The sequence below is a fragment of the Bos taurus genome, chromosome 27 (assembly GCF_002263795.3).
Source record: "Bos taurus isolate L1 Dominette 01449 registration number 42190680 breed Hereford chromosome 27, ARS-UCD2.0, whole genome shotgun sequence".
NCBI lineage: Eukaryota > Metazoa > Chordata > Mammalia > Artiodactyla > Bovidae > Bos > Bos taurus.
This window is the reverse complement of record NC_037354.1, coordinates 25107232-25119954: the sequence shown is the minus strand read 5'-3', so window position 1 is coordinate 25119954 and position 12723 is coordinate 25107232.

Sequence of the window (12723 nt, the reverse complement as noted above, 5' to 3'; positions counted from 1 at the left end):
TTTCCTGAGCTGTGCTGCTGTCTCCCTAAACTAGCCACTATCTTCCTTAAAAGCCTATATAAAAGAAAGACACATCCCTACCTGCATCCTTTACTCTCAAAACTCTACTCCAGCACCACTGCACTTCCGAGACTAGATGTGTGGTAGTTCACCCACATGAAGCAATTCTGTGACACCAGCTGGGGGTCCTACGATATAATTCCAGTCTGACACCATCTATCCAGGGAGAACGTCAGACCTCAGGCAGGTTAGGGACTCGGACCCACGAGGCTGTCCCACTCAGATGGGATGCCAATTCCATGCCAATCACAAGTCCAGGTTGTCACCTGTAGCTCTGACCTACTGTCTGTAAACCAGAGGTTCCCATAACCCGTTCTCCTTGGGTTCAATTGATTTGCTAGAGTGGCTCTTGTAACTCAAGAAAACAGTTTACTTACTAGATTTCTGGGTTATTTATAAAAGGATGTAATTCAGGATCAGCCAGATGGAAGGGATGCATGGGGTCAGATGTGTGGGAAAGGGCACAGAGCTTCTGTCTTCCTGGCAGGCGCATTGCCTTCCTAGCAATGCCATGGGTTCACCTACCCGGAAGCTGTTGGAACCCTATCCTTTGGGGGTTTACAGAGGCTTCATTATGAAGGCATGGTTAAAGCATTGGCCATTGGTGACTGAACCAGAGGTCAGGGGATGGACTAAGTTCCAACCCTCTAATCATGTGCTGAGCTCTCCTGGCCAGTAGCCCCCAGCCCTAGGGTCTTCCCAAAAGTAACTTCTTTGCCATAAACTCAGATGGGGCTGATACATAAAAATTCATATTCAAAGGCAAGTCAAGGAAAATTTAAACATGATTTTTCTCTGCCCTTTGGCCTCCTCTCTTCCCTCTACCGAGCACTGTGTGTCTACATTATGCATGGACCAAACCTCCCCATCGGCAGAAATACCTGCTCAACCATAAAGAGCAATATTTTCCCAGCATCAAGACAACTCCTTAAGAGATAACATTCCTTCTTAATCTTATAAGGGGCCACAATGACCCATGGCCCACTACTCACATCGTATGCTCAGAGATGGATTGTGTAAACTGTCCATAATATGTCATTTAACATTCAGTCCTCTGTCTCAAAAACTTACATAACTACATTTTAACCTCTGATGGGTGGAACAGACCTCAGAGCTTTCTGAAAGACTCCTTGCTAGGTTATAATCCTCTATTTGGTGTGAATAAAATTTTCTGTTTCTTTCTTAGATTGACTGGTTACTTTTTTTTTTTGTCCACAGGGTTGAAAGGGGCTTGTTATGACTAACGAGAGACAACTTTATCACTCTTACCACATAGAAAATTCCAAACATTTTAGGAGTGCTGAGCAAGAAACTGGGATGAAAATATGTATGTCATTTTTAAAAACAAATTTGTAACTCCTGTGTTTTCGATTAATGCAAGATTTTTTTTTTAATGTGGACCATTTTCCAAGTCTTTATTGAATGTGTTACAATATTGCTTCTGTTTTAAATTTTCATTTTTTTTGACCTGAGGCATGTGGGATCTTAGGTCCCTAACCAGGGATCAAACCTTGCACTGGAAAGTGAAATCTTAACCAATGGACTGCCAGGGAAGTCCCTGTATTTCTTATTATAAATCACAATATTACCTGTTACCTGCAGGAGCCTAGATAGTGATGTTTTGGGGAAGGGGAAAAATGAAAAAGAGGCAACGTTCCAGTGGGGTTATGCTCTCAGACTGAAATAAGGTGACAGCAAGGGTGATGAGGGGAACAGGAACCCACAGAAACCTACAGGAAGGTCAGGGCAGGGTGTGGGACTTTCCGCAACATGCTTACTAAGTGATGATCCAAGCCCTGCTCTCAGGACATTCGATGAAAGTTCATACCAGAGAATTCCTGGAGACTAACACGGCATATCCACACTGGTGACAGACTATCCGGGTTATACGTTCATTTAACTTTAGCAAGTTCCTCTTTTTCACTAGCTAATTCTGTGTACATTTCAAATGACAGTCCCAAGCAACATTTTGCATTATTCAAAATAGCTTAAAGAAACCAAGAACCTTTAGAGCTGTTTCTCTCTCTATCTCTTTAGAACAATGAATTGTTTAGGGAAAATAAAAACAGTCTATAGCTGAATTCACACTGATGTTTCCAGAAAAAAATGGTCATGGGGACTCAAGTGCCTGGTTCCGTTCTCTGGACAAAAGGGTTAACCTCGCCCTTCAGTACTTTATCACCTGTTCTCTACACCTGGATAGTTCCACCCTTTCATCAAAGGTCTGTTGTCAGCGATTTTCAAAGAAAAAAACCATCTCATGTCGTTTCTTTCCTGAATTAAAATTCCGTCATAACTCTTTTTCTCCCCTCCCGATGAGTTTTTCTGACACCCATGAAGAATTTCCCCTTCAAAGCCCTGTCTTCTTACCTCCATCACTTAAAACTCCACTTGACACCTGCCTTCCAGGGGAGACAACACCCTTTACAGTTCAAAATCTTGCCAGTTGAGTCTTTAATTTTTTTTAATCCCTGATAAGATCTTTGCTCACTCAGCACAATATATATATAGTTTGCTCACCCATCCTTTCCTCTGTGAATTAAGGTTTGTGTACCTGCTAATGATCCCATAACGCCCCATCCCTGGAGGACAAGGGCCCCACAAAGAAAGGATAATCCGCTCCCATGGAGGGCTTGTCAGTAGCTGATTCAGCATGTCTGGGGTGGACCTGAGAATCTGCATTTATATGCAAAGACAAAAGATGAACACGACTTATCTGGCTTTGAGAAGATTGCTGTCTGATGGATAAATCCTTCCTTTCATCTGAGCAGCATTTTAGATTTGAAAATTGCTCTCAACCTTAAGAGATTTTTTTTTTTTTTAAACTAGCCCTCACTACAATCCTAGGAGAGAAGTAGATTCCGGATTGAAAGTCACAAAACCTGCATTTGAATTTCAGCTCTACCAAATATTAGCTCTGTGACTTTGGACAAGTTACTTAAACTCTCAAAGCCTGAGTCATCTGCAAAATATGAATAAAATCCTCCCGGGTAGATAATACCCATGTTTGTGAAAATACTTTGTGTCTGCAAAGTGCTGTTCAAATATATGATAGTAGAAAAGAAGACAGCTTAGGGTCAGCGTGAGAAAGACAGCCAGAGTACTGTGAGGACAGAGAGGAGGAAGATACATTCAGCTGGCATGAGAAAGGATTGAATGAGGGGAGCTTTGTGAAAAACAGGCAGTGAGTTCAGTGGGGAAGGGAGATGAAGCCTGGAAAATGCATGACATACAAAAAGATAAAGGGTATGGGGAGATGATGAATATAGTGATGCAGGTGGAGAAGGATTTTAAAGTCACATTACTGTGGGCTTTGAGTACCAAGCAAAAAAGCTTGAACATGATTTGGTAGGTAATGGGCAGTCAATGAAAGGTTCTGATCACAACTCAACATGTTCAGAAGATAATGAACATTGGTCTGTTGACTAAGAGATGGAAGGGGAGGGCCGTGGAGGCGGAGAGCAGGAGAGAATGGGACACACTGAGACTGTAGCATTGACATACGTGCACTATCATGTGCAAAACACACAGCTAGTGAGAAGCAGCTGTATAGCACAGGGGGCTCAGCTCGGTGCTCTGTGATGACTAGAGGGGCGGGGTGAAGCGGAGGAGGGCTCAAGAGGGAGGAGATACATGTACACTTATGGCCGATTTACGTTCTTGTATGGCAGGAACCAACACAACACTGTAAAGCAATTTCCTCCAACTAAAAATAATTTTTTAAAAAAGAGTCAATTTTCCTTAACAAGTCTTCTCCCTCCCCAACCCCTAGATCTTTATCCACCTCCCCATATCCCATCACCATAGCCTTAGAGTAAATCCCAACCCTTCGAATGATCACCATTTCCCCCAGAGAGCCCCTTGGAAACGCCGGGCAGCTCTGTCTTCTGGAGTGTTACAGAGAACACACGCTCCCTCTTCCTCCTCTCTTTCCTGGCCACCCTCTTGTCCTTATTCATGCTTCTCTTCTTATTGCCAAGCCCTCTTGGATTTTTCAGCCATTTCTCATTTGGGAGGCTTTCTCTGCCATTCTGGTTACCCTCCTCTGGGTATCATTTTTTTTTTTTTTCTTCCTTAGAAAGATAAGCACACAGCATTACCAAAGACACTTGGGAAATTTAAGCAAACAACCTCTTGATGTTTGGATAAGAACTTAATTCCCTGGCCCACCTCTTTTCTTTACTGGGTAACTTTACTGGGAATACTTGAGAAAAGGTCAAGTTCAAGGTCCAGGTGAGTTCTTACTGATCTGTGTTGTCACTGATCCCCTGAGCCTTGATGGTAGTTAATTAAATGCATCTCACTCTGACCTGGGTTTGCTGAATCCTCCGTGGGGCACATTCTTTCCTTTTACAGAAGCCAGCCTTGAAATTCACACCCTCTCTGTTGTCCCCTAAATGAGCCTGACTTGCTTGCATTTCCTCCTTAAATTTTTCTTTATGCTTTTCACATAATGATTGTTAAGTTCTAGACAATCATTACAATGCTTTCTTTACTTCCATTTTCCCAAGCCTGAAGGGTGAGCCTGTCCATGGCTGATGTGTGGACATCTTGGGGATCTCTTGTGGCCTCACTAGGCTCACTAAAAGTCTCCTTAGCAGCAACAGAAGAGAAATGCACAGTTAATAAATTCCCACTTATCCTAATAGCAAGGCCAGTGTGGTTTCAGGTCAAGATCACATTCAATCATGCATACAAATGAATCCTATCACCTAATATTTATATGGAGGCTCTCAGGAGTTCAAAATACCTCTAGACTAATGAATAATCATTTCATTATTATTGTACAAAGAATTCCTCGGTAGCTCCTCCTCACTCACCAAACCCCCCAAACATTTTCCAACACGTCATTCTCATTTCCTCAAACTACATAGCAAGTGTAGCTGAGTCAAAAATAAGGACAGATTGGATTTTCACTTTGTGTGGAAACTCATTTCCTTTGCTTACAGAAGTGAAAGGTCTGTCTGAGCTCAGTGGAGGAAACGAGATGTTTTGATTTGATAAAGATGTTTCTTTCATGTTGCTCGGTGAGGAGGCATACTCAGATTCATTTGGAGAACAATTTTTATTGACTGTGACTCATTATAAAGAATGTCATGTGCTGGCATTTCATCATGAAGCAGGGAATCTTTGCCTTATAGGGCCTTTGGCTCAGATATGATTCAGGAATGGAAAAATGGCTTTCGTGGGAAATCTACTAACTCAGCTGGGACCAGATGAATGCAAGTGAAAGTATGGCACTCCCTACCACTCTTTTATGCTACCTCCTGAGGTGCTGGAGGAGAAGATATTATTCTTATGCCTCTGAAATTAAGAACACAAGCAAATGCTGATTTTCCCTTAAAAGGGCTGAAATAACCCCAAAGGACTACGCTGTCTATTCATTAAAGTTTCAGGAATTTTTTTTTAAGGGAGGTAGGTATTACAGGATGTATCCATCTATATATAAGTGTGGGCACTTTAAGAATAAATCACATGTAGGGCTTCCCTGGTGGTCAGTGGTTAGGAATCTGCCTGCCAATGCGTGGAACACGGGTTCGATCCTGGCCCAGGAAGATCCCACATGCCAAGAGGGAACTCTGCTTGTGTGCAGCAACTATTGAAGCTCACGTGCCCGAGCCCAGGCTGCACAACAAGAGAAGCCATTGCAACGAGAAGCCCTGAACAACAAGTAGAGAAAGCCCTTGCACAGTAATAAAGATCCAGTGCAGCCAAAAACAAATAAATCTAAAAAACGAAATAGTGAACTTGTTGATTAAAGATAAATAAAAACAAAGCACAGCATTGACTGTGCTGGAATTATATAAGACACTATATGGTTTGAATATTTCATGAAATGAACTATTAATAAGTGAAAGACCCTAAAAGTTTTACTGGCTAGATAAAGTTTTGTACCAGTCTCTACAGCCCTGATTACATCAGAGGGAGAACAGTTGAAGTATGGTAAAGCCTGTTGAAGAAGCAGGAGGCTTATTCTAAAACCACAAACTTTTCGCACCAGAAGAATATAATTATTCAGTGACATTTTTAGAAGCCTAACTCATGTGTCTTCAAGACAAAATTGAATACAGAATGGTTTAGAGACTTGTAGTTGTGAAAATAAAAGTTGAAGTAGAAAGCCAAAAGAAAATCATCAGAAATCTTCTACACAGAAATGGTAAATGACTGGTTACACTGATCTCCTCCATGTTGCTTTCTAACATGCCTTCCTCTCCACCTAAACGTCCCCACATATACCTTCTTCCATGCTCACTCTTCTTGGAAGTGTTCAGGACCATAAATGTAGCTATTTTAGTAAGAGAGTGGATAATCTCCTTCGATACACAAGAAGTCTCAGTTTAGACAGTATATCTGACTTACATCTTTGGGGTGATATGGCAGATTAATGTTACTAGAAGGTGGTTAACAGCCTTCAGGGAAGATAAATAATGTTGATTCACTCTTCTTACAAAACTAAGGACAAAGCCGTGATAAACTTCATGGCTGAGAAGACAACCAATATTCAAACGGACTGACAGCAAAAGACAGAAGAAGGATGATGCATTTGTTCCCTGATGAATGTGGTGGATACAGGTGAACATTGTAAAGGCAAACAGAGTAGAGTCAGTTCAGTTCAGTTCAGTTGCTCAGTCGTGTCCGACTCTTCGCAACCCCATGAATCGCAGCATGCCAGGCCTCCCTGTCCATCACCAACTCCCGGAGTTCACTCAGACTCACGTCCATCGAGTCAGTGATGCCATCCAGCCATCTCATCCTCTGGCGTCCCCTTCTCCTCCTGCCCCCAATCCCTCCCAGCATCAGAGTCTTTTCCAATGAGTCAACTCTTCGCATGAGGTGGCCAAAGTACTGGAGTTTCAGCTTTAGCATCATCCCTTCCAAAGAAATCCCAGGGCTGATCTCCTTCAGAATGGACTGGTTGGATCTCCTTGCAGTCCAAGGGACTCTCAAGAGTCTTCTCCAGCACCACAGTTCAAAAGCGTCAATTCTTCTGCATTCAGCTTTCTTCACAGTCCAACTCTCACATCCATACATGACCACTGGAAAAACCATAGCCTTGACTAGACAGACCTTTGTTGGCAAAGTAATGTCTCTGCTTTTCAATATGCTGTCTGGGTTGGTCATAACTTTTCTTCCAAGGAGTAAGCGTCTTTTAATTTCATGGCTGCGGTCACCATCTGCAGTGATTTTGGAGCCCAAAAAAAACAAAGTCTGACACTGTTTCCCCATCTATTTCCCATGAAGTGATGGGACCAGATGCCATGATCTTCGTTTTCTGAATGTTGAGCTTTAAGCCAACTTTTTCACTCTCCACTTTCACTTTCATCAAGAGGCTTTTGAGTTCCTCTTCACTTTCTGCCATAAGGTTTCTTTCTGCATATCTCAGGTTATTGATATTTCTCCTGGCAATCTTGATTCCAGCTAGAAGGTGGATGTAAATTAGAGAAAACCAGAGAGGGAAGGTACAAGGAAAAGCTAGTCGACGACATGTTTCTGTACTTCACAAGAGGCTAAACGAGGAATCCTGCAGTGCGATCTCCATGGAAAGACTTCAGGCTGGGAGGTTCTCCAAATGCTGGGTCAAGATGTTCAGTTCACCTGAGAACACTTTGTGTCTGACCCTCGCCCTTAACTGCTCTGTGGCGCCACTTTTAGATCACTGTGTTCCCCAGTGGCCGGGCTCCAACTGAAGGGGAGAGCACGTGTCAAAGTCTGGTGAAGAACTGATCAAAAAATGGTGGAGATTTATAGCAAAGTGCTGATTCATGAGAGCATTAGAGATTTTAAAAAAGAAGAAAGGAAAGGAAATCAGTGCTTGTTTAGGCCTGCAGCAGGTGGAAACTAGAGAAGAGACAGTAAAGGGATGTCACACTTCTTCAGGTGATGAAAGTGTCCTAGAATTGACTGTGGTGATGGTTACACATATCTGAATGTACACTTTAAATGAGTGAATTATATGGTATGTGAATTACATATCAATAAAGCTGCTTTTAAAGCCTATAAGAAATTAGATAGATGGTCAATATGGTATGTGAATCAGCCTTGACACAGCATCCTTCCAGGGCTAGAAGTTAAAAACCTGGGCAAAACTGATCCTGAAAGTGGAAAGTATTATCAATGCTTAAAGAACCACAGGGAAACTCAGAATCATTATATTCCATCTTTCTCACCTCTTAGGGGAATTCTATCTCTGTGTCATTGTCTTGCATGTGTGCTCAGTTGCGTCTGCCTCTGCAACCTCATGGATTGTAGCCCACCAGGCTCCTCTGTTCATGGAACTTTCCAGGCAGGAATACTGGAGTGGGTTACCATTTCCTTTTCCAAGGGATCGTCCTGACCCAGGACTCAAAGCCGCAACTCTTGCATTGGCAAGTGGGATCTTTACCACCAAGCTACCTGGGAAGCCCTCTGTCATTGTCTAGATACCGCTGTTTCCAAAGTTGAATTACCTTGCTCTGTTGGAGCCTACAGACTATGGGTGTGATGAACGTGTCACAGTTCAAACACTTGAAAAGAAGGTACCAGCCAGAGAATGCCCCAATGGGAGCAGTTTCCACATCTCCCTGCAGAATGGGCGTCCAATTAAAGGAGTCATTACACTGTCTTATCTGGAGAAAGTATTTCTCAGATGAATGAATTGGAACTGAAACCCCGTAAAGATTCTTTATTCCTTTGCATAATTAAGACATCATTTACAGGTCTTGGACTTCTTGGGTATCCCCCAAAGTTCCTCATGTATGGCTGGCATTCCTAGAAACTTAATAAATATTTTCTGCTTTTAATTAGATTGAATTCCAAAGAAGGAGCTTTAAAGGTTAGGCATTTTATAATGGGTGAACATTCTACTTCCAAATGTAATAGCTAGAATATAAACCCTAGAAAAAGGAAAGTATTCACTAAACACCAAATCTCCTTTGAGAAATGATTGCATCAAGTTTACTGGTTAGCATTTGTTTTATTAAAATGCTTAAGAAAAACTGACCTAGCAGATACCTATAATATGAAATCTTCAGCTCTGAATAATATATTACATACTGCGTAACTATTAGAACTTTTCCTTGTGAGTCCAATAATCTTAGCAACAGCTCCCTTTCCAAACATGCCAAGAAGATATGTTGCTTTTGGTTACAGACACTGGAAAATCAACAGACCAAAACACCCAGAAGAACCAAGTAGAGAGAAGACTGACTCAGGTCATCCTGTAGCCTCTGAGGAGCTGAGGATGGCCACAGACTGTGATGGCCTCGAAAACTTCTCCGTTCACTTTCAGACCACCACCAGATCATTCCCACCTGGCCCTCCATATGTGTAGTCTGCCAACATGCTGAGGAGAAGGGGGATTTAAACTAAAGTCAGTCCCAACAGTTCCCAGAACCACAGTTTAAAAAGAAAGAAATTAACTTTGAACCATACCCTTGAGACTAGAGCCAGATCCTTTTAGATAACAAGTGTTCTCTTCTGTGTGCGTTTACAAGAGCGAAATGCATTAGTTAAGAGGGTTAATTGGTCCTTTATAGCAGGGAATTCTTGAGGATATTCATTATGAATGCCCTGTGGGTGAATAAATGGTTGAGAAGAGAACCAATCAATTTCTTCCTCTCCGTCCATACTGGTTGCTCTGAACACCGCCAATGTCTCATCAATTACCGTCATCTGTCGGCATCTGTGGGGGATTGGTTCCAGGACCTACCCCTGCTTTCCCATTAAGGATACCAAAATCCAAGGATGTTCAAGTCCCTTATATAAAATGACAGTATTTGTGTACAACCTATGCATGTCCTTCCGGGCACTTTAAATAAATGCTAGATTACTTATAATACTTAACATAATATAAATACTATGGAAAAAGTTGTAAATGTGAAGTAAAGTCTATCTAAATAGTTTCTGGCATGCAAATTCAACTTTGATGTTTGGAAATTTCTAGATTTTTAAAAAGTATACATTTTCAATTTGAGGTTGGTTGAATCTGAGAATGTGGAACCAGTGGATACAGAGAGCCCGGCTACCTAACTAGGTATCTTTACAGTATTTTAAATGCTGAGTAAAACCATTATTAGTGTCCTCTGCACTCCCATCTTGAGTATAACAAATCGTTATGATTGCATAATTTGGTTATACTCCTTAAAATGTTGTCAAACATGTTTGATCTTCATAACTGAGAGAAGCTATATAGTAATATTTAATTTACTCAGCATTCCCAGGGAAGATTAAATGAATTTTCTTGACCACTAAAGTTTATCCCTTTATATTACCATAATCAAGAAAAAAAAGCATAACCAGTTTGAACAAAAATCTCTCTAAAACACATTGAAACAAACAAATATAAACTAAAATGAGAATAATAAGAATTCTTTTTTAGTTTTTTGTCTAGGATATCATCAAGAGTTTTCCACTGAGTTACAAAACCCAAGTTCTGACAGGTTACAAGGAAAAGGATCCTACTGAACATCACTGATGAGTTGTGAACTTTGACATTTTAGGGGAGGTTATATGACAATATGGATCCAAATCTTGTGAATGTTCAACTCACTGACCCCACAATCCCTTTAGTCTTTTAATAATATTTGCTGCTGCTGCTAAGTCACTTCAGTCGTGTCCGACTCTGTGAGACCCCAGAGATGGCAGCCCACCAGGTTCCCCCTTCCCTGGGATTCTCCAGGCAAGGACACTGGAGTGGATTGCCATTTCCTTCTCCAATGCATGAAAGTGAAAAGTAAAAGTGAAGTCGCTCAGTCGTGTCCAACTCTTAGCAACCCCATGGACTGCAGCCCACCAGGCTCCTCCGTCCATGGGATTTTCCAAGCAAGAGTACTGGAGTGGGGTGCCATTGCCTTCTCCAATAATATTTGAGTGAATATTAAATACAACACAATTGAGGTACACTGATGACCAACATAGGTGAGCTCCCTGCTCTCAGGAAGCTTACATGTTCATGAAGAGAGAGCGAGACAATTTATAAGCACACAGATGGACAGAGGAAATAAATTCAGACTCTGGTAACTCCTGGCAAGAGAAGGATAAGCAAGGGAGGAACTTGCTTCTGTCGGTGCCAAGAAAGACCCTGCAGCAGAAGGACTGGTGTCCTGGCGATGCCCAGCCGCCCTCTCACCGTGAAGAAGACAGCCTTGGCACTTCCCTGGTAGTCCAGGGGTTAACACCCTGTGTTTCCAATGCAAGGGGTTCAGGGAGCTGAGATCCCACACGCTGCATGGCAATACATAAATAAATAAATCATCATCGCAGATCACAGAAAGCAAGGAAGGAAAAGAAAAAAGAAGAAGAGAGCCCTAACTCAAAAAGAAAACGTAAAACTAGACCCACATTTCCTGGCCATCCTGAAGAGCAGGCTGGCATGCGAGATGTAATGGAAGTCGTTTGCTGGAACTTCTAGAAATCCTTCTTCATAAGTAAGACAATGTCAGGTCAATCATGTAAAAAAAGACTTCAGAGATATCGGGGGTGGGGATGGGGAGGGGGTTGGAAAACTGGATTTGGAAAGAAATACATGGATGGAAAGAGAAAAGCAATTTTGATTTCACTCCAGCTCTGAAAATACATGCCCTCTGCTTCTCCTCCTTATTTAGCTGTAAAGCTTTAAGTGAAATAGTTCAAGGTTTGGTAGAAAGTTCTTGCTTGGGGGAGGGATGTTATATCATGTAGAGGTGGTGTAACGCTGTGTGGTAACACATGTAGAAACATTACACAATACAGGAGAGAAGTAGACTGAGATGGAAAGAACACTGGACCAGGAGTCCATTGACCTGGCTTCCAGTCCTGGTTCTGCTCTAATAAGCTGTGTGATCTTGGCGATCAACCACAGCCAGCTTCCTCAACTGAAAATGAGGAAACTGGACTCACTCATCTATAAGGCCTGTGTAAGGCCTTGTCCACATATCTTTTTCACTTCCTTCTACTATTAATGTCACACCCACCCACCCACACACCCACACGTACATAAACACATAGGTTAAAGGTTAAATCTTACTATGATCTTTATCATGAATGGATCAACAGAGAGGAAAAATTACAATCACGAGGGAATTCTCTGGTGGTTCAGTGACAGGATTCTGTCCTTTCACTGCTGAGGCCCCAGGCTCAATCCTTGGCTGGGGAACTAATATATCACAAGCCATGAGATACGGCCAAAAAAAAAAAAAATTATAATCATGAAATGATGGTTACTTATGTCCAGAAAACTTAATTTAGATCTTAGGATGATGAAAAAATGTGTCCATGCTCTCTGATATAAATCATAGCAAGATCCTCTATGACCCACCTCCCAGAGTAATGGAAATAAAAGCAAAAATAAACAAATGGAAACTAATTAAACTTAAAAGTTTTTGCACAATGAAGGAAACTATAAGCAAGGTGAAAAGACAGCTTTCAGAATGGGAGAAAATAATAGCAAACGAAGCACTCACAAAGAGTTAATCTCAAAAATATACAAGCAGATCATGCAGCTCAATATCAGAAAAATAAACAACCCAATCAAAAAATGAGCCAAAGAAGTAGAGACATTTCTCCAAAGAAGACATACAGATGGCTAACAAGCACATGAAAAGATGCGCAACATCACTCATTATCAGAGAAATGCAAATCAAAACCACTATGAGGTACCATTTCACGCCAGTCAGAATGGCTGCTATCCAAAAGTCTACAAACAAT